The 27,188-nt window shown below is 39.0% G+C and overlaps 1 protein-coding gene across 8 annotated transcripts in view; it reads left to right on the top strand.

Moving 5' to 3' along the window:
* The window catches only part of SUCLG2 (succinate-CoA ligase GDP-forming subunit beta), a 296,723-nt gene that overhangs the window by 181,832 nt on the left and 87,703 nt on the right, over nucleotides 1-27,188 (top strand). The gene's annotated exons all lie outside the window — the stretch shown is intronic.

The following is a 27,188-nucleotide window of genomic DNA, read 5'->3' on the forward strand; positions in this document are numbered from 1 at the left end:
AATACAGCAACAAGTTGTGTAATTTTCAAGTGACTTTCTATAAACTTTATGAAATCACCTAATCTTGAGCTCAGTCATTGAAGAAAATCTAATTCATTTTTGTCCCGATTAAGTTACCATCAGCTACTTCTTTTCACAAGAGATTTCCTTTCCTATTATTGTTCTTTGTGCCTTTAATCTCTCTTGGTACTTTTCTTCTTCTCTCTCAATTTGTAAGTGTTTTGTTGTGATTCAGTCTTCTGTCTATTCTTGTTACAAAATACAACCTTCATTTGCTGTATGGGTTCCTAGTGCTCTTTGGGGAAAAGGGAAATGGTCAGATCTTTCAGTATTTGACAAAATTGTAATGTAGAGTGTTTCAAGATGGAGATGTTGAATCGAGTTTTATGTTTAGTCAAGAAAATGGATCCATGATGGAATGTGACATGAGGAAGGTCTTTACTGAGTTTTCTTTTGGTTTACATGGGATGTGAAAAAAGTCACTTCAAACTACGATATAATGTTGCTGTATCTTGATGTCTCTTTGTGAAAACTCCTTTTACAAAAATTCTTTGATCAGAGAATAGGCATATAACTTTTCCATACCATTGGATAAATCATCTTTATGTCAACCATCTTTGGAGAATTGAAATTTACCTGCTTTTTAAAAAAATTTGTATGTTCAATGTCATGGTGAAACCTTGTTGCTGATTCTTCCACCCATAAGGTTGTCACCATGAGTGCTTATGTTATTGAGTGTTCATGTTTCTCTTAGAGAGTGGATTAGGCAAGAAATGGGGTAAGAAATGGCCTTCCTTAGACAAGAAATGGGCTTCCTTGGTGATTCAGTTGCTAAAGAATCCATCTGCCATTCAGGAGACCGCCTGCAATGCAGTCTGCCATTCAGAATCCACCTACCATTCAGGAGACCTGGGTTGGATTCCTGGGTCAGAAAGATCCCCTGGAGAAAGAAATGGCAACCCACTCCAGTATTCTGGCCTGGGAAATCCCATGGACAGAGGAGGAACCTGGTAGCCTACAGTCCATGAGGTCGCAAAAGTCAGACATGACATAGTGACTAAACCACCACCAACAGGTCATGAGCTAAGTTTTATTCCTCTTTATGATTCCCATATATCTCTAGCTCACTGCAACCACTACATGGTGGAGTCACAATCCATGTACAGGTGAGGCTCTAAAGACAGTTCATAAGGCAAAAATACAATCAAAATTAGCTTTGAAAGTCCTTTAAGTTACCCGTATATCTTAATATCTGTAAGCACTAGAGTCCCTGTAGTGTGGTGAAATGCCCATCCATTGAGCGTTTGGGAGTGAGCAATGAATCTCAGTCCCTCCCATCTCCCTCAGGGACTCAGGTCCTTTGAATGAAATGGCAGTGGGGTCACCCACTAGATTTTACTCATGGATTTCAACTCTTTCTCACTTACTTATTCTATCCCCATGCCTGTAAAGGCAGATTCATATAAATTAAATGTGTTTATGATGTGACTTTTTGGTGTATGAGATGAGATTAAACAAGCTGGGGAAGGTATGAAGAGAGAAGTGAAAAACGAGAGCCAAGAAGTTGTTTCAGGGTGTTCTTGTCAAGCATGTTAAACCCAACTAGAAGGGTCATCTGTGTGGTCATTAAGAGCTTATACTTGATCAGCAGGCAGAGTTCAACTGAGATTCAGTTCTGTCAGTTCCCAGCTGTGTGACCTTGGGCAAACTGATTCACCTTTCTGTGCTTGCCATTTAATCCATAAAGTGAGGTTGATAATCTGTGGTACTAGATGAAATAACACATGAAGTACTTTTAGCCTGGAACTTTCGGCAGTCATTCCACGAGGGCAGTGCCAGTGGTGGCTATCCTCAGGCAGTGGTTGCTGTGGTGGTCATTAATATAATGGGGTAGTTGGCCCCTATTATGTAGATGAATTCCATCAGAATCACTTGGAATGGAGACAGACTGAGGCTGCAGGAATTTTTAAGTTCTCCTCGTGAGTCCACAGTGCATACAATTTTAGAAAGAATGATGGAGAAGGCAATGTTGTGGGAATGTGAGCTAACTAGCAGATACAAGGGAGTTTGAGTGCATTTTCAGATTCAGGAATGATAAGAAGTTGTTCTGGTCTTAGAAGCCTCTTTAAGTTAATCCCAAGAAAATGCCCTTGACTATTCCGTAAGACTAAATTCAGAGCTAGAACCAGTTACCCCGGATTTTCTGAGCTTAGTATTATTTATAATAACCCCCCCCCCAATAAAAATAGCCATCAGTTTCAGTTTTCTCTCTTTTTGTTTCCATTGCTAAAGCTTCCAAACATACTGGCTCATACCATCTGAAGTCATCAGGTTTAGTGAATAGTCTAGCTTGATGGCTACATTGCTTAGAAGAATGTTATGAGGCAAACCTGGTCCCTTATGTGAATGTGGACATGACTCTTGATCTCTTAGAATCAACAAAACATTTAGGGTTAAAATTGGATTTATAAAGTATGTATAAATAAATACACATAAATTGAATCCCATTGAAATCAAGTAAATGGGCAAAATGACCTTTGCATTGAGACAGAGGGAGAAAATGTATATTCAAGTTATATAGTTCTCAGGGAGATTTTTCTGTACCATAATCATTGAAGTTATCCTTCCAGACAGTATTTGTGTTTTTTAACTATGTGGACTTTTAAAATGGAAAAAAAGCCTATTATAAAGGAGTAGATGAAGGCAGTGCATGTGCACAGCATATCAGAGTTGGTGATGGACCTGGAATAAGGCTTCCTTTGTGGCTCAATGGTAAAGAATCTGCCTACCAATGCAGAAGATGTAGATTCCATTCTTAGGTCAGGAAGATCCCCTGGAGAAGGAAATGGCAGCTCACTCCCGTATTCTTGCCTGGGAAATTGCATGGACATTGGAGCCTGGTGGACTACAGTCCATGTGGTCCTGAGAGAGCTGGACACAAGAGATTAAACAACAACAAAACAGCAAACAGATGGAAGCAGTGCGTTGGCACAGCATATCAAAGTTGGTGATGGACTTGGAATAATTCATGCTTAGCAAATCACTTAATGCAAAGATTTTGGACCAGAGGCCTGTCTTTTTATTACAGATTTATAATAGGACAAATTGCAGTGAGCTGGCAAGTTCCAGGACCTCCTTGGAATTGCTGGTTCCCACTGCTTTCTGTTGGTCATTCTCTTGAACTCTTCTCTGGGGGACAGTGCTCTCTTAATTGTGGCAGATTCACCTTTATCAGAACTTGCAAGTCCAAAGCTTCTGTGACATGGAAGAGAAACTCAAAAAATGTTTCTCTTCCCACTGTTAAAAGGATGAAAAATAACTCAGTTTTGGTATTTACATATGAAAGATATTTTCATTGGTGAGTTCTTAATGTCTGAAGTTAGCTATTGTTGGTATTATTTTTCTTCTTTCTCTTTGACTAATATACAGTAGACTTAACTAAATTCTCATGTTCTGTCAGGGGTTCATTTCCAACCCATGACTTCGGCGCTCAAGGTAATAGTCTCGAAGATGTTTTGTCCATTATGCATCCCATTTACTTCCATAGCACTAATACAAACAGCATGAGTATTAGGACTTTAGTACTTGTGTTTTTATTCACTGCTTGGTGGCACACTTCCTCCTTTTCCAGCTCTCATCTTTTCAGACCTGGAAAGGAATAGTGTTTGGCACTGGGTGTGCTTGCCTTGTTACTGTCAAGGGTGAGCAAGTCTGAGGACAGGGAAGGCAGAGCTCATTATGTGTGAGTTTTAAGGAACACAGAGCTCAAAAGAGATGAAGTTCCAATCCACAAGCCCCTATCTCTTACCCTTCCTAGGCCTGGGATAGGGCTTTCCTGAGGGAGAAATCTCGCAAGTGGAAAAGGACCCAAGAACTGCGAATGACCTGGATGCTTGCATGAGGGCATCAAAACAAAGAAACAGACATATAGTAAAGGTAAATTAAAGGACACCTACATTAAGCCAGTAAAATCTTGTGTTTAAATTTGATTTTAAGAGAATCTTCTTTAAAAATCTGTTTTAAAACTTTCTATGTAACAGTATTTTAGAATTGGGTGAGACCTTCTAAATATGATAAAAGCAGTATCTTAAGGCGAGTTAAATTTGAGCAAATATAGGATGATTTGGCATGTTTTCCTGAATGGGAGCCAAACCTGTTATAGTCACCCAGCAAATCAAGTCTTTCTTCATCTTTGTTAGCTTAGTTAGAAATCAATCTTAGTTAGGAATCATCTTAGTTTTAGAAATCAATAGAAAGAGACCAGTAAAACCATAGCAAATAAGCTGCCTGTTTGGGCTTTGTTTTGAGATATTGCAACACAACATTCCTGTCTTCAGTGTAGAGAAAATATAAATTCTAAGAATTTTAGTTTTCAACACTTCCCAAATCTCTCATAATTTCTTTGGGCCATGTAGTTTTAAAATGTTGCCATTTTCTGTCATTAAGGATGTCAGCAGTAGCCCCCTTTAGAGACGAGCATACAGGCCTGACAGTCACTATGGACTCTTGTTCCATTTACTTTGTAATTTGTTCCAATTACAAATGGTTATAACTAAACGCCATTCACAACTTTAATGTGCTTAGCAAGTCCAGACTGGTCCCGCCGCTACTCAGAAATTTATTCTGTAGAAAACAGCCTTATGTCTTTTCCATACAAAATCTTTTTAAAATGAAGTTGGGTCAAAACTCAAAACTCACCCCCAAATAAAGTGTGCAATGTCTGTTCTTACACAGTTTGTACTTTGTAGTTAAGGTTCTTAATGAGCACCTGGGAACTTGGTGTAGAAGGCTTTTTCTTTTTGTAAACAATGTTTAAAACATACCTTTTAACAGTCATTCTTTTTGGAGTCATAAATTAATTTACACATCACTAATACTTTTTTAAAAAGCTTGAATTAAGTGTCTGAGAGATTTATTTCATTTTCTAAATAACTGTTCCATAGTTTAATCTGTGGTCAGTATGGAGTATTTGGAATACAGAAAAGCACACAAAATAAAATCACTCATGATATCTTAGCTCAGAGATAGCTATTATTTAAATTTGGCCTGTCTGCTTCCAGTGTTTTCTTTTTACTTCTTGTGTAAATACGTACATATTTTAAATTAAATTGGAGTCATACTGCTTTTTCCACATAATAGGATACTGAAATCATTTTACCACATCATTAATTTTTTTCCTACAACAAGAATTTTAACATGTGTGTTATATTCCATTGTGTGAATATATCCTTATATTTTTAGACCTTTCCCTATTAAAACATTTAGCCAGTTTCCTATTTTTTGATGTCACCATAATGTGATCATCTTTTATAATTTTGTGGTATTATTTTGTGCATGGAATTGGAATTACAGTGTCCTTTTCTTCCCCTTCAGAGACATGGGACTATATTAAATATATTTTTAAAATTAATTATTTATGTTTGTGCTGGGTCTTTGTTGCTGTGCTGGCTTTTCTCTAATTGCGATAAGCAGGGCCTAAGTCAATAGTTGTGATGCACAGGCTTCTCATTACGGTGGCTTCCCTTGTTGCTGAGCACAAGCTCCAGGGTGCACTGGACTTCAGTAGTTCTGGCACATGCGCTTAGTTACTTCTGGCCATGTAGGATTTTTCTGGAACAGGGACCAAACCCATGTCTCCAACATTGGCAGGCAGATTCTTTACCCGTGAGCCACCAGAGAAGCCCCTAAATGTTTCTTTTTTAAAAATTCTACACTTAAATATGAAATAATTTTATTTTTGTTGTCCCTCCTTAAAATGATAGTCTGAGAAGTTCGTTAATTGAGCTTGGTTGGCTTTCTTTGTTCACTGAATGAAGTATTTTACTAAATTATCCCACATGTTAAATGAAAACTGATTAACAAATAGATGCTTAGATATTAACAGATGTCTTCAGGAGGTCTACATATAATTAGAGGAAATAAATCTTACTCTGATAGTGACAGTTTGGTAAAAACAAATTATTATCAAGGGCATTTCATTGTAAGACAATCCAATAAATATAATATGTGTTAAAAGTCACATAAAAATCTAGTATATCTTGTAATAAATATGTGGCTATCCGATTTTAGATCTGATAGTAAATATATGATACTTTGTGGTTGCTATAGACTGCCTCCAGTAAGAAAAGAAACATAATCCTTTCTATAAATAATTATTTTCTTAAACTATAATAGTAGAATATGAACATGGGCATTTTCTAGATTTTACCTTTTCCATATATCAAAGAGATGAATACTACTGAGTTCAAATTGCATCAAATTAAAGTCCAGGAAACAGCTTTTTTGCTATGTTCTTATTGGACTCATTTTATAAATTTTCATGGATGGACAAAGCAGGTAATTGAAATGAAACTCAGCTTGATTTTTTTCAGTGATACTATTAATTTATAATGTAACATTGAATTACTTTCACTTATTTTGTATATTTTAAACCAAGGCCCTCAGGCACTATAAAGACATGGAATTTCTTTTTTAATTGGTAGCATTATGATGATTTTGTAAGTATTCATGGGTGTGTGTCTGTGTTTTTACTGTTTTCTTTAATCACATTATGGCCTCTGGAGGAACAAGTTTCTTACATGTACTTGTTCCTCCTAACTGCTGTAAGGAGGAAGAAAGCCATGAATCAGATTTGTTTCATTAACATACATTTTGTTTGTCAGTATCTTGGTGGATGGAATCACAGTATCCAGATTTGAGAGCCCAGACTTAGTACGGTCCCTTTTGAAGGTCCTGCCTGAGAATAACAAGAGGCCAAGATTCTCCCTCAAAGCTGTCTATATTAGCTTTCTTTCTTGTCCTGTTCATCATCATAATTTCTACCCAGACCTCTTCTTCTGTATTCAGCCCCAGAAAAGGCAGGACCAGTATAGAGCAGACCATTTGCTGAGTAAATACCATATGGTCTCTGTCTCTCTGTCTGCCTTTTCTGTGACTGTGGAACAGTGAAGTTTCTGCCTTCAGTGGAGTAGTAACTTAAGAAACTTGGATTTAGTGCTTTGGAGTAGCGTACAGGGGAGGAGAGAGACATTAGATAATGTTCTAATGTCATCGACCTAATCGGGATAAAGAAGCCCCCAACACAGTCATTTGTATGATTTAGAAACTCTTACCGCAGTTAATAATAGAGGTCACATTGCCTTTCCTTACTTTGTTGGCATACTGTCCCATCATTGGCCTTTTGTGGCCACCTCATACTCAAGGCCAAGAGACTTCAGACTTCCCTGGGTGCTCTGGCCAAAAGTCATTTCTATACCATCCTAAAATAGCACACCGGCACTATGATTTTTAATAATTATTGCTAGAACAATTCTCATCTTAGAAAATACACAAAAGCAAACACGCAAAATAGATGAAGACCACCCAGATCCCAACACTGTTAGCATCATGTTGGATTTTCTTCAACTTTTCTTATCACAATGATTCATGCTTCAGAGAGTAATGTCCTGACCTCCCTTTTTACACAACCCAACACCCTCCCAGTCTGTAGGCCTCTGTGTAACAAAGGAATGAAGTATTTCAGATCTGCAACAGCTGTGCTTGGGAAGAGCTCTCCATTCTTCAGTGTGTCAGGTAGGGATGGCATTGGGCCTGTGTACAGATATCTCAAAGATAGTCATTAAAAATACTTGGGTGTTTTAGAGAAAATCATGTAAATGAAAATAGTAAATACAGTTATAGACTCAACAGAAGCAGAAAGCTGAGGCAGCAGCTCAAGTATAAGAAACTCATTATATCCACATCTTTAGTTAACTTGGGCCTGAGAAAACCACGTGAAATGTGAAAGAATTCATTGACGTTTCTTACTCAAACTGTGCCATTCTTTTTGTTTTCTTTTCTTTATTGAATTTAGCACATTCCACTCCCCAGATTATTTCAGATTTACGTGTGGACTCTGTACTTAAACTTGTTGGGTCAGTGGTAAAGTTTGAATTGAGAAAGTTAATTCCCTGGACACCATACACAATTTTTTTTTTTTTTAACCGAGATGCTTCTGGACATCTTGAGGCCTATGTAAAGGCTGTTTTCACTTCAGGACACCCTGCATTTGGATCTCTTAAGATCTCATGTCCAGGTGGATTCCCCATTGACTCTCCTTGAGACCTGCTATGTGATGACAGCAACCACAGATCTGTCATGTCTCTCGTTTGGCTCCCATTGCTCTCAGGATATAGTTCCCAGCACCCACTGTGACTTACAAGGCTCCATGTGACCCAGCTCTCCAGGCCAGCTCCTGGCCTTTTATCTATTTGGTTTAATTTGGTCACTGTCCTCCTCTCTCTTTCTGGAATGTATGAGCACATCTCCATCTTTGGAACTTTACCTGGGCTGTTCTTTGTGCCCCAAGCTCTTTCCCTTTCATGTTTTTCTTTCTTCTAGTCACTTCTTATGTCTCATCTTAAATGTTGTTATGCAGAAAGCTTTCCACAAACCCCTCAGACCTCGTTGAAGCCAAGGGTATTACCAGTTATGATTTCTTAAATCATACTCTACTGCTTTTCAGTTATGGAGTTGTGTTGGTGATTTGTATTCAATTCTGTTACAGTTATCCACTGCTTCCTAACAAACCACCACCACCTCCCCCAGCACCCAGTGTAGTGGCTTTAAATAGCAGCTTATTCTTATTTCTTCTGGTTCTGTGGGGTATCTGGGCTCAGCTGGGTGGTCTTGCTTGGATTATGTCATGAAGCTGCACACAGTGGTGGCTGGGGCTGGAGCCACATTAAGGTTCCTCAGGGCTGGAAGTTCTTAGTCGCTTTCTCACCTGTCTGGGACCTCACTGCTCCTTGATCCCTCTCTTTTCTTCCTCTCCACATAAGACCTCATCTCCCCATGTGGTCTGGCTTTTCATGGTGATCTCAATATGATTTTGTTGATGACTGGCTTCCAGGAGGCAGGAAATGGATGTTGCCAGGGCAGGACTAGTACTGTGTCAGTTCTGCCATATTCTGTTAGTCTGAAAAGTCACAGGTCCTGTTCAGATTCAAGGAGGGTAGAGAAATAGACCCTGTTTCTTAATGTGGGAGTAGCAGAATCACATTATACATGGTGGGAGATGCCACTTCACCGTTTTTGGAGACTGCCCAACCTCCACTGTTCAACTATGAAGTCAAAGTCCAGCTGCTGCTGCTACTAAGTCACTTCAGTCGTGTCCGACTCTGTGTGACCCCACAGACGACAGCCCACCAGGCTCCGCCGTCCCTGGGATTCTCGAGGCAAGAACACTGGAGTGGGTTGCCATTTCCTTCTCCAATGCATGAAAGTGAAAAGTAAAAGTGAAGTCGCTCAGTCGTGTCTGACTCTTTGCGACTCCATGAACTGAAGCCTACCAGGCTCCTCCGTCCATAGGATTTTCCAGGCAAGAGTACAAAGTCTAGGTCTTACACTATATTGGCACTAGTAGGTGCTGAAAATATGTTTTTGAGCAAATAAATGAGTAATAACTCCAGAGAAAAGTCTTGGATAAATATGAGACCAGGAAACAAATCTCAGTAATTCAGATCTCTTGGCTCTTCCTTAGTTGAACTCCATTTTCAACCTGCCCCATGCTCTATCTTTTAGAATTTGTCAGCATTCAGCATGCTTTTATGTTATACATTTGCCCCTCATGTAGGGGCAAATTAATAGAAACATTTCCACTTGGCTGAACAACTGCTTTCTAGTTATTTCCCCTCCCACTTGTTACCCCCAGTGAGGTTTCTTGAGACTGTATATTCTTTAGGTGCTTAGCTCAATGTTAGATCACACAGTGGCAGGTAATAACCTGGGCCACTTACACATCTACCAGAATTGGAGTTCCATCTCTTCATTCTTAGCTTTGTGACCTTGGTGAGTGACTAAACTCCTCTAAGACTCATTTTTTTTCTTGTCAGTAAAGTGGGCTATATTTCTATATCAATAGAAACATTTCCACAGCACTGTTACAAATATTAAATTACATAATAAGACATGTAAAGCTCTTAGCACGTACCATTGTTGTTGTTTAGTTGTGTCCAATTCTTTATGACCCCATGGAATGTAGTCCACCAGGCTCCTCAGTCCATGGGATTTCCCAGGCAAGAATACTGGAGTGGGTCTCCATTTCCTTCTCCAAGGGATCTTCCCAACCAAGAGACTGAACCTGCATCTCTTGCACCTCAGGTGGATTCTTTATCACTGCTCCACCTGGGAAGCCTGTGCCTACCCTTGGTTATTGTGTATTCCCAGTAACTGTGGGGTGTCATGTTACACTGATGTACTAATCACTTAGCAGAGATATGTTAGTGAATAAACATACTAGAAGTTTCGAATACTTCCTTTTAAGACATTCAAGGCAAAATTACAGTTTAGGTTTCAAGACATAATCCTTCTACTAAAACTCATTTTGAAAAAGCTGTCATTCTAGGCCTTGCCATTTGTTTGTTTGTTTTCATATTATAAGAGGGCAGTAGGGCTGGATTTTTCCTCACTTCATTTGTCAAAGTTGTCCCCTCAAGAACTTACATAGGTATAATACACACTTTGACTCAACCCTTTGCATTTGGTAAGAAAATTGTGAGAAACTGAAAAACTTCATATGCTTCTGTGCTTGTGATTAGAAAAAATGTAGCAGAGCTATTATTTTGATTTGCAAAATTTAAGAGATTCTAACTAGAATAGCAAAACTTAGATTTCAGCTGGTAATTATATAGGTAAGTGTATTTATACCATTGATGTCAAGATTTAAGAGAAAAAAAGTTTTGGACAACATGTGAAGTTCTACAGATGGCTTTGCAGGCCAGAGGTCATTAATTAGTAAGAAAGGTCCTCGTTTCTGAATTCATATCATTGTGGATGTTCCCTTTCTCTATTCTTAAAAAACAAATTAAATATTCTTACTTTTCAAAATCCTGACTTGTATCTCAAGTTATAATAGGCTATATTTAATACATTTTCCCTCAAGGAAAGGTATTTAAGGATTTACATTAGAAAGGAGACTTTCTGCTGCCTGCCTTTTGTAAACAATAAAGCATGTTACAATATATTTCTTTATCTTGGCTGTTCCACCAGGTAATATTTCATACCTGATCATCTATAAGTTTCTTGATTGTAATCAATCCATTCTGTCGTTATCATACTTCCTTGTACTATGACTCAGCCACCACTATTCCCCAAAACCTTAGCATTGCTTTGAGGAGATCATGCTGTCTAATCTTAACAGAAAAACAGGAGAACAAGGCACAGGTTTTGCCACACAGAAATCAATAGCTACAAACTTCAGAGCCATTTCATCCTGCCAGATGCCATCTTGATAGCACCACTGCTTTTCCACGTTAGTAATAGCAGAACATCAGATTAAGATTCCCTCGCAAGAGAGTGATATAAACTGAGAAGTTAATTTTTATTGCCTAAAAGCTATAAAGTCAGTTGGATATATGGAGGCGGTCAGCCACATTCAAGTCAATGTTTTAGAAATTCTTTGGGTTACCTGTTAAGTTAATGTTAATTTATTAAATCCATATTTTAAAAAATAGATGTGAAACACTGACCAGTGTTTAAATTCATTTGTTATATCAGAGTACTTAAGCAGGGATATAGTTTTAAGGGTTGTGTGTTTATTAAATGTACTGGTTCCTGAGAAATGCACTGGGATTTTGTAAGGTTGAGTCCTGATTCTACTCTGACTGTAATTATCTGTATATTATTAGGTCTTTGTTTCTCAAACTTGAGTATATCCCAGAACCACCTCAAGGGCTTGGTAAAATACAGAATATGGGTTCCATTTTAGATCATCTTTAGTGGTCAGTGCTAAGAAGACAATAAAACAGGATGAGATATTGCTGAACTTGTAGATCAGGGTCTCAGATACCACCAAACCAGGATTCATATGCAAGGCTTTTGTTTGGGGAAGTTCTTTCGGTGGAAAATGAAGAAGAGGCCAGGAGAGGCTGGAAGAGCCACCAGACTGTGATGGAGATCTGACTGTGAGTGAGGTAGAAGAGGAAGGAGGAGTGGGAGAAGTGTCCCATGTTGACAGGCAGAGTGAGGAACACTTGGCAAGGCTGTAGGGGTATCCTGGAGTCAAAGTCACATTAAAGTGAAGTCCCCCTTCTCCCAGGGATGAGTCAGGCCTTGTGTCCCTCCAGGCCCCCGTTGTTGGCTGGGAGCAGGGAAGCATGGCTCTCAAGTTGCAGATCCAAGGTGCATTCTCATGGCCTCACCAGCCAGTAAGCAGTTATTTGAGATGGAGTGACCATAGGGAGCTTCTCCCTGAGACATGTGTGATGAGACCTGAATGACGCCAAGGAACCTGTGTTGACCTGGGGCTTAAGAAAAGAGCTGGGGTAGCAAATGTAGAGGCTGAAAGACAAAAAACATCTCTGGACACTTCAAGGACAAGGCAAGTGAGGAGATCTGAGTGGAAAGTGAGAGTCGGCGGCCAGTTCAGGAATTGCTTGTAGGCCCAAGTGGAAAGTTTAAATTTTATTCTAAATAAGATAGGAATCCTCTCCAAGTCTTTAAGCACCAAAATGATGACATCAGAGAAAGAGATAGAGGTGTGTGTCATGGAAAGGTAGAGAGAGCAGAAATCAGTTAGGACTTTAGTTAGCATTAATCTAGGCAACCCCAAACTATCTTTTGAGTAGTGTTTCCTTATTGAAAATTATACCTTTGAATTACCCCTTTTTCCCTCCATGCCTTTAAGGATCCTGAAAATATAGTGAGTAGTCTGCTAATATTTAGGGAAACAGTTGCAGGTCCCTGTTTTCTCCCCACCTGTCTTCCATAATGTATTTCAAGCTGTCTTTTTGTCCACCCGCAGTTCCAAAGAATGTTCAAATTACTGTACAATTGCACTCATCTCACATGCTAGCAAATTAATGCTCAAAATCCTCCGAGCCAGGCTTCAACAGTACGTGAACCATGAACTTGCAGATGTTCAAGCTGGATTTAGAAAAGGCAGAGGAACCAGAGATCAAACTGCCAACATCTGTTGGATCATCAATAAAGCAAGAGAGTTCTAGAAAAGCATCTACTTCTGCTTTATTGACTATGCCAAAGCCTTTGACTGTGTGGATCACAACAAACTGTGGAAAATTCTGAAAGAGATGGGAATACCAGACCACCTGACCTGCCTCCTGAGAAATCTATATGCAGGTCAAGAAGCAACAGTTAGAACTGGATGTGGAACAACAGACTGGTTCCAAATCGGGAAAGGAGTACGTCAAGGCTGTATATTGTCACCCTGCTTATTTAACTTACATGCAGAGTACATCATGCAAAATGCCAGACTGGAGAAGCACAAGCTGAAATCAGCATTGCTGGGAGAAATATCAATAACGTCAGATATGCAGATGACACCACCCTTATGGCAGAAAGCGAAGAAGAACTAAAGAGCCTCTTGATGAAAGTGAAAGAGGAGAGTGAAAAAGTTGGCTTAAAACTCAACAGTTTAGAAACATTCAGAAAACTAAGATCATGGCATGCGGTCTGTCACTTCATGGCAAACAGATGGGGAAACAATGGAAACAGTGACAGACTTTATTTTTGGGGGGCTCCAAAATCTCTGCATATGGTGACTGCAGCCATGAAATTAAAAGACACTTGCTTCTTGGGAGAAAAGCTATGACAACCTAGATGGCATATTAAAAAACAGAGACATTTCTTTGCCAACAAAGTTCCATCTAGTCAAAGCTTGGTTTTTCCAGTAGTCATGTATGGATGTGAGAGTTGGCCTATAAGGAAAGCTGAGTGCTGAAGAATTGATGCTTTTGAACTGGTGTTGGGGAAGACCCTTGATAGTGCCTTGAAATGCAAGGAGATCCAACCAGTCCATCCTAAAGGAAATCAGTCCTGAATATTCATTGAAAGGACTGATGCTGAAGCTGAAGCTTCAATACTTTGGCCACCTGATGCGAAGAACTGACTCATTAGAAAAGACCCCGATGCTGTGAAAGATTGAAGGCGGGAAGAAAAGGGGACGACCGAGGATGAGACGGTTGGATGGCATCACCAACTCGATGGACATGAGTTTGTGTAAGTTCTGGGAGTTGGTGATGGACAGGGCAGTGTGGCGTGCTGCAGTCCATGGTGTCACAAAGAGTTGGACACGACTGAGTGACTGAACTAACTGACTTCCACTTCATCCCAGTGGCTCTCATGTAATCTCTTTTTTACATTACTTCTCATGTAATCTCTTTCCCTACTCTGTGCTCCTTTGGTTTTTGACACTAGGTGATAACATGTAGCCTCGTGTTTTTTTCCCACAAACATTGACCATCACATTCAAACCAGCTGAGATACTGATCCACCCATTTCATTTATCTTTCTGTGTATGGTCTGAGAAATTACCTGCAGTACCACTCCCAAGGGTAAAATTGAAGCAGAGCATTGGTTACTATATGGAGGCAACTTTTAGAAGAAAACAAATGAGTGGAATTTGGCTAAATTTGATTAATATTAAATATTAATCAAATATTTGATTTGATTGAAATGTGTGTTTTGTTTTGGAGGTGAGTGGTGGTGTCTAGACTTCTGTTCCACCCTTGGGCACTTTGGTCTGCTTGGACCTAGCGAAGTCTTTTGACATTGACTTTTCTTTCCTTCTCATTGTGTTTTGAGCAGCCACAGTGAGCACGGAGTAAATCCTAGCCACAATGCTTGCAATTTGGAAACATACCTCTGTGAATGGGGTATCCCCATTTCTGAGGGGTGCTGGCTGGGAAAGCTCTGTTCCCTAGAAGGGTGTGTGCTCACAGGCTTGTAAAATTTCACTTCTTGAGGACTTCTCACCTTTTTCGGTTGTGAATTTTTCTTTTCTTTAAGCAGGTGGAGAGCTCTTGCAGACCAGGAGTAGTTGGTACTTAGGCTTTAAGTAAAGTGCTGATTGCCCTGTCAATCAGAGCACTGACGAACTAGGGACTTCCAAGATTGATTCTTGACAGAATAATTAGAAAAGTGTCAGTAACTGTTTGAGCACTCTGTAAAGGAATGGGCCCAGGCGAGGTCTCTGCTGTCCACATCCGGAGGTTACATGTTCAGGAAGACAAAACACAGTGTGTCATGGGAGAAAATTGCCTCCAGTGTGCAGGATAGGATGGCCCTGTAACTACAGAACAACAACGCCCAGTTGTCTGGTTGTTTGCAGATGTGTTTCCCTGGCCTTCTTCCAACACTGCTGCTGTTTCAATACCTGCTTGAGATTCTTTCTTTCTCTGTCCGTTGTTTGCCTTGGAGTGAAGTGCAGACAGCTGGCAAGGCAGTTTTCTCCTTGACCTTTTTGTCCAGATGACCCTTTCCCCTCAGTTCAAGAGGGCTGGCCCTTGCATAACCACAGAATCCCAAAACTGGGTTGTTTTTTTTTTTTTCCCCCAGACAGTCCCAGGTACTTGATGAGGGCAGTGTTTTCAAGACTTACACTGTCTCAAGTCTAGGGGGACATGAACATGTACTCAGAGGACAAGAAAAGAGTGGCCTCATGGACCAAACTAATTGCCTTAAGAAAAGGTAAAAAAAAAATTAGTTTATGTTTTCTCCTTTATAGGAAAATACAGGTTAGGGAACTTAAGCATTTATAACAAAATACATGGAGATAAAGAAAAATACCTCCTGGTTTTTTATCCTTTGTCATAGTTTCCTTTTTAAAAAAATAAATTTTGAAAAGAAAGTAATTCACTGTGCACATCTGCATGTTTATACAGATATTTTTAACACTTCCCAGATTCCAGAGTTTATTGGAACAAATCTGAGAAATGCTGACGTCAGCCATCATTACCCTGTCTTCCTTTAATAATCACAGCAGCAATAGTGATAACAATGAAGAATTAACATTTCTTGGAGTACTTTGTGTTTGAGGCAAAGTGCAAAATGCTTTCTGTGTGTTGAAATATCTCTGTTTTAAAAATCAGAAAAATTTCAGTGATGTTTAGTTGCTTTGTTAAGTAGACAATTTAAGGGGGAGGGGGCATTGTCATTTCTTCATCTCCTAGTTGACTTTACTGAAAGCAATAAAAGGCAGAAGCCACAGCAGCATGCCCTCTAGTTCACCTCTTAGGACTGGCTTTTTGTCACTGCTCACAAACCTGAGTTGATCCTCATTTCCTGCAGACAGAATTCTAAGCTCTTGAGACAGATTCAGAAGCTTATGTCATCAGGCAGAGACCCTTACCTTCCATTGCTACATACTCTTACCATCTGTTCTAAGTACCCTTGACTAAGAAGGTCCTCCCTACTTTTCCTGCTTCAGTTAGCACTACTGCCTTGCAAATCTTCCCACGTTGAGTGAACTGGAGGGAATTTAACATATCATTGGACCTCTCGTGTTCCCCCCAGCCCTTCCTGGCCCATGGCATACTTGGCAGCATCTGGAGTCATTGTCCCAATGTTTTGGGGTAGTTGTGCTACTGGCATCTAGTGAGAAGAGGCCAGGGGTGCTTCTAAACATCCTGCAATAGTCCTGCACTGATTTATACAGCCCAAAGTGACAATAGTAATCAGGTTGAGAAAACTTATACTAGATGTAAGGTCCTCTCGTTTGATTTATCACCATGTTCTCAGCGTTTGATGCATAGTATGTGATTAAAAGCATCTTGAAATTAATATACTTACTCCTTCCTTCTCAGAACACCAACTTCCTTTATACTTCTTCTGTTATAGTTATATAGAAATCTAATTACATTTTATGTTTTTATTTGCCAGAATACCAGAGTCACTTAAACATATAATCTATGCTTAAGATTTCAAGCAGACTTATGGAGTTGGCAAAAGAAAATGAGAATGAATTGGCTTCAGTGCATTGCGAATGTTCAAACCCTGAGTTTTGTTTGGGGTGTTAAATTCGTGTACAGCATGGTAATTTGTTAATAGTCACATTTCAGTTTTCTCTATCTTGCTCCTTGAAAGAGAAACATATAAATGCATTTTCTTAAGAGCACAGTAAAAGAAAGGGTGATCTCTCTGTTACAGAAATTTCCAGGCATGCACATACATGGGATGTCTTACAGAAGAAAGGTTAAGACTCATGAATGTGCTGGGTCACTGAATATACAGGAACCTTGGGCAGAATGGACTTGAGTCCTGGCCCCTTTGCTTAGAAACTTGAGGCAAATTACTTAATTTGTCTCTCTCCATGTTCCCGTCTCCATCTGTAAATCTTGATCAGAAAACTCCCAGAGAGGGCACACCAAAATGTTCACGTTGGTAATAGTATCTTTGATTGGTGCTTTGTGGGAGTGAGTTTTACTTCTTTTCGGCATTGTACTGATTTTTCCTTCTCAGTGGACATGTATTGTTTTGACAATCAAGTTGGAATTACTATTAATACATAGTCAGGATGAGAAACCAGATTTCCTAACTCCATCTCTGGGCCCATTAGGAGTCAGTGAGTAAAAAAATAATTTTTTACAAATAAAATTCTACCATTAGTTTGAAATTATAGCAAATTATAATTGTAGTAAGTCAAAGCACTCTTAATTATTTGAACCTTAGTTTTATCAACTATAAAATGAGAGTATTAACGACCTTATCAAGATAATGGATAGCACCAGCATGATCAGGAGGGCACTGGTTACATTATAGCTCTGTCTCTTCCTAATGATGTATAACCTTAGAAAAGTCACTTCCCAACTCTGAAGTCAGTGTCTTCTCTGTAAAATGGAGTTATTCAAATCCTTGCAAAGTTGTTATGAAAATTGGTTAAAATAAGGTATTGCATCAGTTAACATAAAACATGATGTTCAACAATTTGTATATACTTTCTGATATTAGAAATAATTATTAATATTATTGTCATTTTTATTGTTACTATAATGCATTATGTGAACCAAATTATAACTTTTACTCGGTATTTTTTTTTAGATTTAATTTGTTATTAGCACTCATTATTTTTAGCTATATGTCTGTCATTGGAAATTATAAGACCTCAATCAGGAATAATTTAGTCTCAAGACATTTATTGGTATAAGGCAGAGAATCTTTGTTCTGGGATATCAAGTTTCAGTTCATTAGTTCTTCTTTAGTAGCAGCATCTCAACAGAATGTCAGTCAATTCTGTGAATGTTTTTTAGCCTCTCTTTCAGCTAGGTAGAATTATGTGATTGCTTTTTGGCCATTGAGATATAAACCAAAGTGTAGTGTGGGACTTCTGTCAAGGCTGTTTTTAATAAGCTGAAGCAGTTGGAAAAGAAGCCCTTTTGCTTTTTTCCTGCTCTTCCCTGCTGCTTGGAATGACTTGGTTATGGCTGGAGCTCTAGCAGTACTCTTGGACTAAGAAATAAACTTAGTATGGTAGTTCTGCATGGTGACAGTGAAAGATCAACAGGGTCTGAGTGTCTGATGGGCTTCCTTGATAGCTCAGTTGGTAAGGAATCCGCCTGCAATGCAGGAGACCCCAGTTCGATTCCTGAGTCGGGAAGATCTACTGGAGAACGGATAGGCTACCCACTCCAGTATTCTTGAGCTTCCCTTGTGGCTCAGCTGGTAAAGAATCCACCTGCAATGTGGGAGACCTGGGTTCGATCCCTGGGTTGGGAAGATCCCCTGGAGAAGGGAAAGGCTACCCACTCCAGTATTCTGGCCTATAGAATTCCATGGACAGTATAGTCCATGGGGTTGCAAAGAGTTGGACACGACTGAGTGAGTTTCACTCACTCACTCAGGTCTCTGATTGACTTCAGGTAGTGTCAAACCAGTCCTGGCCTACCCACCACCAGTCTTCTTTTATATAAAAGAATAAATACTTACATGTTTTAAGTTCATGTATTTCTTTGTTCTTGACTATCCAGTTCTGCTGCTTAGCTCTTTGGCATAGTTCCTCTTATTTATCATGGAATACTTCCAGTGTTTTTGATCTTCCCTGGTAAATTTCTCTTCCAGTATAAAGCAGTTAGATAAGTTAACTCCAGTTTAAACTGGACCTTTGAGCAAATCAACAAACAAAAACTTCCATAGGAAGTGCAAAGACAAATATACGCTGTTCCTTGACATGCCTTTTAGGCTTATTTGGAAGATGAAATAGTTTTTAGAGAAAGCAGTGCTTGGCTTGAAAGTCTGCTGCCTGCATTCTGTGTGTATGTGGTGTCCCAGTCCAGTTGGTGCTACTTCAGTGCCAGTGGAAATGCGTGACATGTGATCTGGTGTTCTAAAGGTGGTACCATTATTTCTGTAAAGCTGTTACAATGTTTTCCTTCAGATAGGTGGTTGTAGCATGAATCTGGTGAGTTCTTTGTATACATTGACTAGAGAAAGGCCATGGAGAATACGTTTTTATTCCAGAAAACAAAGAACATTTAGTGTTTGTTCTCTCTTCTTAAATGTACTTTGTCAAACAGGGCATGCTAGTTTAAATAGTAGAAGAGAAAGCTGTCCAAATGTGGTAAGTAATTCATATTAAAACACACATGCACACACCACAGCTGCCCTTTGAATGGTTCACTGGCCACCAAGATCAGGTGCCTGCTGAATTAAGAGCATTTGGATAATTGACCTTCCATGTGAATAAATTAGAATAGATTAGAGTTGATTGACCACATAACAATTTAAGTCATAAAAAAGTCCCTTTCTCCTTCTCAGCTACTTTGTTGTGTTGAATCTCAAAGGTGATTAACTGTCTGTTTTTTTTCATTGTTGTTGGAAGACTTTCCTAATCACAAATTAGCAAACTAGAAAGGAATGGTAATACGTCGATGTGCCATTTCTATTTTAATTAAAGGCCGCAAAGGACTGTATGACAGACCAAGTTGTTTAAAGACATTCTAGAAGGGCAGCGTGGTTAGGGTGTTTTCATTTGCATTGAACCTTCCCTTCCAGCTTGGTGGGGTTGTCACTGTGATTCCGATCACTGGGGCAATTAAGCTCTGATGTTTTGGGGGTTCATTTTACCCTTCTGACCTTTGCTCAATCGAGGCCACATGTTTGTGCATGGGATGTGCTGTGATGAAGGCCGTGCTATATAAACAACAAATAATTATTACTTTAAACAGTCATGAAATTATAGAGCTGGCAAGGAGCTTAGACAGCCATGGGTTCACTTGCTTTTCTTTATAGATGAGAGGCGACACAGCCAGTAAGAGGAGATGTTCAGTCCTCAGATCAGGAAGAAAGGTACTGGATGTAGCATAATGTACAGAATCATTATTATACACAAAGCCTTAGCCCTAGCTCCTGGATATACTGGTGTGTGGTTGTATTCAAATTGGATAAACCTTCCTATAGAAAGAGGATATTCTTAGTACCTAATTTTAGGGTTTTTGTGAGATTGAAATGAGACAGATGTCTATATAGTAAGTACTGTTTTGGTTGTTAACTGCTGTGTAGCAGACCATTCCAAAATTTAGTGACTTAAAACATTAATCATTTTGTTTCCTCATAATTCAGCAATCTGGGTTGGGATCAGGTGGCCACTTCTGCTCTTCTCGCTGTTCACTCTCTTGGCTGCATTCAGCTTGCAGGTTGGCTGGTGTTGGGGCTCAGCTGTGATGCGAGGGCCGTTGGGCTCTTTGCTCATCCCCACATTGTCTGAGGCCTCTACTTCTCCACATGATCTCTCCACACAGTCCCTTCTTATGGCCTTCCCAGCAGAGTAACCACACTTATTGCATGGCACCTCAGGGTCTCTACCTGAGACTGCCAGGCGTTTTTCAGACATAGGCCTAGAACTAGTGGAACATCTTTTTTTGTCACATTTATAGCAGTTAAGGCAAGTCACAGGCTCAGCCAAGATTCATGAGGAAAGCATTATAGATCATATATTAATTAGCATTGACATGGCTCAGAGTAGCACACCAGCACAGCGGATCATGACAAGGACCCACCTCTGAGCCTGGTGCATGCCAAAGACACAATAAATGTTAGCTGCTCTCTTTCAATGTAGTTGTAGTACTGAGAGTTGTCTTTATTGTTTGTTGTTGTTACTGTTGTAAGTAGCTATAGGTGGAAAACAGTTCAGATAGAAGTTTTGAAAAATGGAAAAAAATCTTATTTCTAACATCTTTTAGTATCCAGAGTTTTCCTGGGGTTCTACTGTGAAACTACAGATCGAAACATACTATTTGCAGTAGGCATAGAATAAATTTCCTAACTCAGTAATTCTCCAATAAATTCCTCAGTTCTCTAATTCAAGCAGATGTGAGTTGTGGCTACAGAGTCTGCATTTCTGATGAGTGTGATACTGAGGATTATACAATTAAAGTTGTTCAAGTTAGAAAGTTAATTTCTGTTATTTCTCCTCATCCGTAAAGTATTTTATAGTTCATATATACATATACATATATATATATATATATCACTTTAGAGTATTACATATTTTGGAGCAGCAGGAAATTAAAAATCTTCTGTTTTCCTCCAGTGTGATCCTTCACCTTTTTTCAGATCATTTTTCCTGCTGTTGATGTAGAGAGCCATACTTGGAGAAGCAAGGCTCTGGTCTGGAACTCAGAGATCCTGGCCTTTACTGTTATTGTTGTCCAGTCTCTAAGTCATGTGCAGCTCTTTGCAATTCCATAGACTACAGCATGCCAGGCTTCCCTGTCCTTCACCCTCTTCTGGAATTTGCTCTAACTTAAGTCCATTGATTCCATCCAACCATCTTATCCCCTGTTGCTCCTTTGTCTTCCTGCCCTCAATCTTTCCCCTTTCTTTTCCAATGAGTTGGCTCTTTGCATCAGGTGACCAAAATATTGCAGCTTCAGCATCAGTCCTTCCAATGAATATTCAGGAGAAGGGAATAGCAAACCACTCTAGTATTCTTGCCTCAAGAATCCCTTGAATAGTATAAAAAGGCCTTTACTATTAGCAGCATTTAAAAATGAGTCTCTTTAGGAGGCTCCATTCTTTCATTAAGAGCAAGTTACTATTTTGTTTCATAGAAGCTATTTGGGGAGTATTTGGATTTGATGAGCTTTCTGTGTCTAATGTTTATACTACATTATTATATAAATGCTTGAATGCTTTCTTTTTTGCGAAGCTCTTTGTCTTAATTTAAAAATTATTCATACACAATTTAAAATTATTAAAGCTTGCATAAGGGTATAAAGAAGAAAGGAAAATAAATTGATAAACTGCAGTCATACATGTTAGTATTAATATTTTGGTGTGTATTATCCCAGACTTTTCATTTTAATATTCCTTCCCTCCCCTGACACTTGTTCCTGTCTGGCAAATATGTGAATTTGCTTTTAAATATTCACAATTGAAAGTCTTCAAGAAACTTTCAAGTTTAGTCATTTTGCTTGAGAGAAAGAGATAATCTGTTTTTGCTAATACATTTTAAATTTCACATTATTTATAATTTCTCCTTAGAAGCTTGAAATTAAGTTTTCTTTCCTTACTGATTTTGATTCTTTGCTGTCTAGCTTACATTGATTTCACCTCTCTATGTTTCTATTGAAGCCTGAGATTATTACACTCTAGTTGAGGTGAGTGTGTTTTTTCCTGTGCCCTAATCTACCATAGATAACATAACAGCTCTCTCTGTTCCTGTTATCAGCTACACCTTCCCCTGCTGTCTACATTCAATCCAGTGTTCCAGAAAACCTTTGAATGAGAGTTTATACTGGGACTGAGCAAACATCTTGCTTAGTAACATAGGAGGAGCATTGGTTTCCTCCACAGATGATCTATTTTCCTTTGGTTTCTCTGTTATTCCCTCAATAAGACCTGCCTGTATTATGACCTCTGCATGCAATGGGCTATGTATTTTTCACTCAATTAATTTTTATTTTGATGGGTAATAAGGGTGATGAATCCTGTGTAGTTTAAGATATTCATATATTGGGATGGGGAGTGACATAATGGCCAGACTGATACGAAATGTCCTACACTGTGCTTTGGTTTATATTTCACTACTCAGAAAATATTGACTTGATTCCGAGTTGAAAAGGAGGGTGAAAAATATCATAGAATTGGTATTCTTTTGAGATTCTGCAGCTAAGGAAAAAGTAAACAATCAGTGCTGGTACCCTAGTATCCCTGCCTTATACCAGTTAATGTCTTGACAGTGAATGATCACTGATGGAGGTCTTATTACTTCTAGTGGCTTGATGGTACACCTAAACAGTACCCCTTACTCCAGATATCCCTAGGACAGAGTGAGAATGCCATGTGAGGACTGGGGACATTGTGCTGTTCTCCTTGGGATTGGAACACAGAGTAAGAGGACAGAAATGGAAAGACGCACCCTTTCTGGTGCCCATATTTGAAAACCTTCAGTCTTCATGTTTTCACTTTGTCTGCCACATTTCCTAGTAAGATCTCTACATTGTCAAGGGTTTTCCTCCATCCTATACTTTGAGCACATAATAGTGTTTTTTTGATTAGAATGATAATGCTAACATTAAGAATTATAAAATAGAAGTTGTCTAAGTTAGAAAATTAATTTCTTCATACTGTATAAAAAGTATTTTACATTTCCAATTTGTATCACGCTAAAGCATTCCAGAAAAACATCTATTTCTGCTTTATTGACTATGCCAAAGCCTTTGACTGTGTGGATCACAATAAACTGTGGAAAATTCTGAAAGAGATGGGAATACCAGACCACCTGACCTACCTCTTGAGAAACCTGTATGCAGGTCAGGAAGCAACAGTTCGAACTGGACATGGAACAACAGACTGGTTCCAAACAGGAAAAGGAGTATGTCAAGGCTGTATATTGTCACCCTGCTTATTTAACTTCTATGCAGGGTACATCATGAGAAACGCTGGGCTGGAAGAAGCACAAGCTGGAATCAAGATTGCCAGGAGAAATACCAGTAACCTCAGATATGCAGATGACACCACCCTTATGACAGAAAGTGAAGAGGAACTAAAAAACCTCTTGATGAAAGTGAAAGAAGAGAGTGAAAAAATTGGCTTAAAGCTCAACATTCAGAAAATGAAGATCATGGCATCTGGTCCCATCACTTCATGGGAAATAGATGGGGAAACAGTGGAAACAGTGTCAGACTTTATCTTTTTGGGCTCCAAAATCACTGCAGATGGTGACTGCAGCCATGAAATTAAAAGACTCTTACTCCTTGGAAGAAAAGTTATGACCAACGTAGATAGCATATTGAAAAGCAGAGACATTACTTTGCCAACAAAGGTCCGTCTAGTCAAGGCTATGGTTTTTCCAGTGGTCACGTATGGATGCGAGAGTTGGACTGTGAAGAAGGCTGAGCGCCGAAGAATTGATGCTTTTGAACTGTGATGTTGGAGAAGACTCTTGAGAGTCCCTTGGACTGCAAGGAGATCCAACCAGTCCATTGTGAAGGAGATCAGCCCTGGGATTTCTTTGGAAGGAATGATGCTAAAGCTGAAACTCCAGTGCTTTGGCCACCTCATGTGAAGAGTTGACTCATTGGAAAAGACTGATGCTGGGAGGGATTGGGGGCAAGAGGAAAAGGGGACGATAGAGGATGAGATGGCTGGATAGCATCACCGACTCAATGGATGTGAGTTTGAGTGAACTCCAGGAGTTGGTGATGGACAGGGAGGCCTGGCGTGCTGTGATTCATGGGGTTGCAAAGAGTTGGACATGACTGAGCTACTGAACTGAACTGTACTGAAAGCATTCCATGCAGGAAGAAATTAAATATTCTGTATTTTCCTTCAATTTGATTCTAGAAAACAGTTTCCTGTTTTAGTCAGGGGGTTTAAAATGAATTGGTTAAGCAGTCATAAAAGATGCTTGTAGTGGTTTATGCCCCGGATCCCAAGTGTGTGTCAAGTGCAAAATTATTCCTAACCCACATGACCTCTGCTTATTGAAAGGGTGGGACGCATGAGCCAGAGGTCTCCATAATGTCCTTTTAACCGTAATTCATAGAGCTCAGTTTCAAGTTACAGGTTTAAAAATACTTGATGTAAGTCAGACACAAATGGAATAAAATATATAAAAGAAAATTTGAAATGAGTGGATCTTAAAGACTGACCATAGGTCCTAAGAACCATATACAATGTGTGAACTTCAGTAGATCCTGTTTGTGTATCTGTGTCTGTAACACATTTTGGGGATGATTGTGAAAATTTCACTATGGACTACATATTAGATAATAATAGGGAATTATTATGAGTTATAATAATACTATGATTGGGTGGTAGAATGTCCTTATGTTAGGAAATGCATCCCAAGGTGTTTGGGGCAGAGTCATTAAGAAGGTAAGTTACTTTGAATGGTTCAGCATAATCTTTACATGGAGACACAAATAAAGCAAATATGGCAAAATATTAAGAACTATTAAATGTAGGTAGAGGACGTAACAGTGTTACTTGCAATTATTTCAGCTTGTCTATATATTTCTAGATATTTAACGTTTTTTGCCCTTCAAAAGTTGAAAAAGCATTGCTTAGTAAACACCAGTACAAGCACAACCTGTTGCTCATGGTATTCTCCAGTTCCCAAGCTGGTGTTTGATTATCATTTATTAAACATCTGCTATACCTGCCAGGTACTCTTCCAAGTGCTAGAGATAAAATTAGTAAGAAATTGTCTCTCTACTTCAAGAGCTAATAATTTCGTATGTTTCTTTGCTTCTTTTATTTAGTTAATAGTTCTAAGCCAAATTTCTATAAAATCTTGGGAATTAAATATTTAATCTGCTTATACCTAAGAATTTTTTTAAGCAGTGTATATTAATCTAAGGATTTTGCCAGTCAGACCTGTAACATCAAATTTTTTTGGATAAGTTTTGTGTAACAACAATAGGCAGTAAATGAATATTTTTGAGGTGTTTGAACATAAAAATGTGCCATTGACAACCTTGGGGGTTTGCATAAGTACATGGTGACTTTCTGGACAAATTTGGACGTATTTCCAGCATTTGCAGGCTTCCCTAATAGCTCAGTCAGTAAAGAATCTGCCTGCAATGCAGGAGACCCAGATTCGATCCCTGGGTCAGGAAGATCCCCTGGAGAAGGGACTGGCAACCCACTCCAATATTCTTGCCTCGAGAATCCCATGGACAGAGGAGCTGGCTGGCTATAAAGGGGTCACAAAGAGTCTGACATGACTGACTGACTTTAACACTGTTTCACTTGCAAATATTTGCCATTAGAGTTATGTTTTCACAGGATAATGTCATTTGTAACCAGTGTGTATGTGACCACTGAACAAGTTTCCAAGAGGCAGAGCCTTCTTAAAAGCCATGGCTGATATGGATCCTCCATCAGAGAATATTAAGAGTTTCCCACTATCTGGAAATAGCTGTGTTGAAACATATTTTTTCGTACTTTCTAATTGTTATCCAGATAACCAGAAAGGAGAAAACAAAAACCACTGTCACTCTAAATGTTTTCTTTGCATTATTCCTTTGAAGAAGAAAATGTTCACATAACTCAAACATCATAGCATTTGAAATCCAGTGTTGCAGTCCTTGCACATCAATTCCAAGGTAAAGAAAGAGTGATATATTGAGAATGAAGGGAAATGCAGAAAAGAAAAAAATGAAGGATTTCAGGATTATACTTATTTTAAGGAATTTAAAGGCAGGTCTATTGTGGACCTTCATCTGTGGTTCCCTTTGAAAAGGAAATAATACTAGAGGCTTCCTTTCAAGCACATTAGATCATGCAGTTGGAAATGCAACTGACTTGGCAAAAAGACTCTTACACTTATCCACCAGATCTGCAAAATTTAAACAGTATTTGTGGCTTGTAAACAAAGCTACTAATTGACCTATAATTTTAGAATATGTATCTGAATAGAGTTTCAGCTGCTGAATGACAGTCAGATGAATTTATTAGATATCTCTGAGATGTAGGAAGGTCTTGGATTGGATTTAGTAGCCTCTATAAATATTTGAATGGAGGGATGGAAGAAAAGAAAACAGGGAGGAGGGAAGGGGAGTGGGAGGGCAAGCAGGCCAAGATGGATGTGGAATTATCTAGTTAACGTGATAAGGAACTTGTGATAATTAATTTAGAAACTTACTGAAAGTAACCTCTTTTCTCTGTGTAAGAAAGAGTTGGATAAACTAATAGAAGGAAAAATAGTTTAATTTGTTAAGTGAACTGTTCAAGAGAACATTGCCAGTTTGTTAAGCAACACAGAAGCACTCATTTAAATAAAATCAGTGCACTAATTGCAAGTCTGTCTCAGTTTTGTAAAAGCAGGGCCAAAAGCTTAGAAAATATTTCAATAGTTATAATTCATGGCTGCACGTGAAAAGAGATGGGAATACCAGACCACCTGACCTGCTTCTTGAGAAATCTGTATGCAGGTCAGGAAGCAACTGTTAGAACTGGACATGGAACAA

The sequence above is a fragment of the Bos grunniens genome, chromosome 22 (assembly GCF_055505025.1).
Source record: "Bos grunniens cultivar Pamir isolate PY7600 chromosome 22, Bosgru_T2T1.0, whole genome shotgun sequence".
Classification (NCBI taxonomy): domain Eukaryota; kingdom Metazoa; phylum Chordata; class Mammalia; order Artiodactyla; family Bovidae; genus Bos; species Bos grunniens.